The sequence below is a fragment of the Dermacentor silvarum genome, chromosome 9 (genome assembly GCF_013339745.2).
Source record: "Dermacentor silvarum isolate Dsil-2018 chromosome 9, BIME_Dsil_1.4, whole genome shotgun sequence".
Taxonomy (NCBI): domain Eukaryota; kingdom Metazoa; phylum Arthropoda; class Arachnida; order Ixodida; family Ixodidae; genus Dermacentor; species Dermacentor silvarum.
This window is the reverse complement of record NC_051162.1, coordinates 41,312,094-41,316,310: the sequence shown is the minus strand read 5'-3', so window position 1 is coordinate 41,316,310 and position 4,217 is coordinate 41,312,094. Positions and strand designations below refer to the sequence as shown.

General features: G+C 45.4%; 1 non-coding gene across 1 annotated transcript; it reads right to left on the bottom strand.

The window, feature by feature from the left end:
- Positions 1 to 364: 364 nt before the first annotated feature.
- Positions 365 to 436, bottom strand: Trnag-ucc (transfer RNA glycine (anticodon UCC)). Its single transcript has one exon. It is a non-coding gene; the product is annotated as a tRNA-Gly (tRNA).
- Positions 437 to 4,217: the final 3,781 nt, after the last annotated feature.

Here is a 4,217-nt window from a genome sequence, read left to right as displayed (position 1 = left end):
TTCCACCAGTTGTTGCGCATAATTTGGCGACTCAGCCCAACATTACCCATGTCGTCTGTGGTGAATGTCATCGCCACAAGATGGCGCCACCAACGTGGTTGCTCAGTCAAAAATTCTAGATAAAACAAAAAATGCTAGATAAAGAAGATGTATAGTATACCTGATTAAATCAAGCAGGCTAGGTGACTATTTGTCGCCGCCCCGTTTCAAAGGGGATGCCAATAAATCATCATCATCATCATCATCATCATCATCTCAGGGAAACGCCTATGGTAACATTATATTCCGCAAAGAGTAGCACGTTTTCTTTTCGTATAAAAACAATGCTATCTTAACATATTATTCGAGCTTCCGAAAAAAAAAGTGCGTCGGCCGGGAATCGAACCCGGGTCAACTGCTTGGAAGGCAGCTATGCTCACCACTATACCACCGACGCCAGCTGCTTCGCGACGCTCCCTCGTAGCCCTTTGTTGTTGCAACGTCCACCCCGCAGGCGGATGGCAGCTGAAACGAGGTCACGTCGAGCAAAGCGGAGCGTCTCTAACGGCGTAATCCTTTCTCCACTGCTCTTATCGGATAACTTCTCAGCTTCCTTGATATCAGCCCTGAAGCGCTGCCTTGAGAGCCAACCTAGATAAATAATACGCTCGATTACGCGCAATGTGCTACTTATTGAGGAGTATTTATTTATTTAAAGTAAGTACATTGGTATTTTCAACCGAACGTATTACAATAGGGTGGTGGCAGCAACATAAACACTTCTGTGCTCTAAAGAATAAAAAAGTTGTCGCAGTTTCACCTGAAAGGCGAAGCATCAATTGCGATAGCAAACTTGTAGAGAGCTATACGGAGTAATGATATTAGCTTTATCAGCTTTTTAAACTTGGACATGCAGCAGCATCGGCAACACGCAGAACTGTTGTCGACGCCATCGGCGTTTTGCCCCCGTTCGCTCAAAATGCGTGCGGCGTTGGTGACTGTTGCCGGAGCCTCTGATATAAATAGGCACTGCGTGCCGCAGCTAAACGTCGCCTCCCTTCCCTCCCCCTCCCCCACGGCCTCTCGCTCGTCGGAAGAAGGCGCGTTTGCTCTACATACATGGTGATTGTGAAGGAGAACAGAGACGCCTACTTCTGCAGCCCTTAAGCGAGCAACGCGCGTTTGTTCGCCGTGCGTTCACTCCCCGTGAAAGACGCGCCCCTCGCGCCCTTTCACTCGCACATACAGCGTTCGGCGCGCGGCAACGATTTCTTCTCCAAATGACGTCATACGGAACCTCACGGCGACGGCGACGGCGACGCCGACGGCAGAAATCTGCTTTTGAGTGTCTATATAATTGCTATCGCAATAAAACAAATATGCAGATCCATCGCACATGTTGTAACCTATGCGAAGCTGAGCTTTAGTAAAGCGGCCAATAAAATGCTTTGCCACTAATGGCAATGCGTCCAATTTTGTTTACCTTCCTCGTGTGCAACGATTAATCTCATCGAGCGTACATGTTTATCAACCAGAAAGGTCATAACGTGATTGTCGTGCAACCCCTTGTATATGCACGTCATTGTTCTCACGCAATTCCGTAACGCGAACTTCAATTCAGGAGGATGCACAGTGTTACAAGTATACGCAGCGGTGTCAAAAGGACGAAGGCGATGTAATGATGTTTGTTAAGGGAAGAATGACGATGAAAGGCGTATGAACAGTACAACGCGTATCAAGCAACATTTAGAGAATATCTGTCTCTTTGAATGATTTATTTGTTCTTCTCGCGTACTCTAAATTGCAGGCATAATTGAATTTGCAGCCGTGTTGTGTATTTTATTTTGATAACGATTGTACTCCTGGTACTTTTTGTACTAACTTTTCGGCTTACTCTGCGGATTTCGTCTTTCTTAGAGGTGTCCACTTCTGCTAACGCCTTGCGAAATGCTTGAAGAATACCTGAAGTATTGAGTGTCCTTAAGTAATTTTTTCTTGCTTTTCTTGTGCCACCTATTCGTTTGTTCTGAAATTGTTATATCCCCCTTCTGCAAAATGTACAGAGTAATTGAAATAGGAACCAAGGGTCACTTCTCTTTTCTGTCTTATTGTTGTTGTTCGTCTTCTTGGTTTTTATATTTTGGACACCTCGTTTGCTGTGCAGAATTCTTCGGCCGATTAATCCTTTTCTTTTTTTTTGTTAGATCTAGAGTTGTATGTGATCTTGTAGAAGTAGCCACTACAATGTAAACTTTCGTTGCTTTTTATTTTTTATTGTGTGTTAGGATTTTGTATCATCGTTTGAAATGGCTTCCTTTCGTGTTGTCTCGTATCCCAAGCAGTTCGTTGCTGCCTGCCAGGCAATACCAGTGAAGCCCCGTGGTGATTGGCCGGCGGGATTCTTGTATCTTTTTTTTTTACTGGGTGCGTGCAATAAAATGTCTTTTTATTGCGATAGCACTTATCTGGACACTACAAGCGCATTTTTACCGTCGCCTTCGCCGTCGTAGTGATGTCCCGTATAAAGGTCATCGGCAACAAAATCGTCGCCGCGCGACGTGCGTTCTGTGTGCGAGTGAAAGCATGCGAGGGCGAGCCGGCAACCGCAGCTTAATCTCGCGCACGCGAGAGAGGAAGGTGGCCGGAAGGAGGTGACGGAGACGGGAGGGGGGTGGAGGGTGCGTTCTGCTGATCTTGCGGCTGCTACTGACGGAGCTTCCGCGCGGGCACCGTATCTTGAAAGCCATCTGCTACGTGGCCGAAGTGTGCGCCGCGGGGACCTCAACTTCAAAGCGATCTGCGATGGGTACAAAGTGCAAAAGTGCATGCGCCGAATGCCGTAGCTTCGTGTGCGCTGTGCTTTCGACGTTTTGTTCGCGTTGATGCGAGCCGTGAGACTGCGCCAAGGTCAATTTACCCGCTGCTGCTGGCGCGCTTTCTCAATGATCTTAAACAGTTTCCGCAGTCATCGAGCGAAATGTGTTCATGTTTACCTGTGCGCGCGTGTCACCGTGCTTGATTATTTGGTTAGCGAATATTTACAAATTTATACGGCCGATAAAACTACTATCTCCACTTCGTATAGCTGTCTACTAATTTGCTATCGCCATCGATGGTTCGCCTTTCGGGCGAAATTGCGACTTTTTTATGAGTATTATTACTATACGTGTCACACTAGCAAACCCATTCTCGAGGATTGGCCAAAAACGGGCACTATCCCGGTGGCACATAATGATTGGCGGAATAAAAAATTACGTAAATCAAGGAATCTGCTAAATGTACGACATTCTATTAACGAATTGGTGAACTTGGGGATATCTGTGAGCCTACATAGAATGTTCAGGTTTCTTATAGGAATTCCACTGGGGCCTGCTCAATTCGGAGGATCAGCCAAGCAGTGGCATACGTATAAGCTTAGTGGCTAAATGAAATAAACTAAAATAAATTCAAGAACCCGGTAAACGTAATTCACGATTTCATTCACAGACCTGTGTTCATTAGAGGTGACTGTGAGCCAACAGTATACGTTCAGATTTTATGTAGAAAGCTAATCTAATCTTATAAATATTATCTGCATAGTGGCTTAGCATGCAGGGTTTGCTTGATTTAATGATTGATTGAATGATATTGTGCTCTGGCCCAAGGGCCAGAAATGGCCAAACAGCGTTATGACACTTGTTGAATAATGGCAATGAGAAGATGAGCTGCAAATGGTGGATGTGAGATCCCTGCATATGTTCATAAAAGTGTTCGCTGTAAATGGCGTAACTTATTTAGCTATTAAAATACAGTCAACAAAGAATGAGTCCTATGGCTATAAAATGACGTTATGAAGGATTAGATACTAAAACATGTTAATTATAGCACCACTAGTGCCTCTGCAGAGCCCTTCAAGCTCTGCTTAGCGGCAAAGTATGTAAGCCTCCCTTGGAACTCGTCTGCTAAAGCGCCACGTTCACTGCGCTCATTGCATCTGTATGAAAAATAATCTGTGTTGTATAAAACATTTTTAAAAACACACTCTTTATACATAGCTGGGAAGTCATCCGACGCGCATCGAGAAGGGCTGATTACGCCGTTGCAAGCAAGCTTCCGAAGAAGGAAAAAACAAGAAAGCAAAAAAGAATCAGCCGCGTGTTGTGGATCACGCTTCACCTCGTTTCTCCATTCATCCGGTCTGCCGTCTGCGGTGGACGCTCAGACATAAATGTCTACGAGGAAGCTGTGTAAGACAGCTG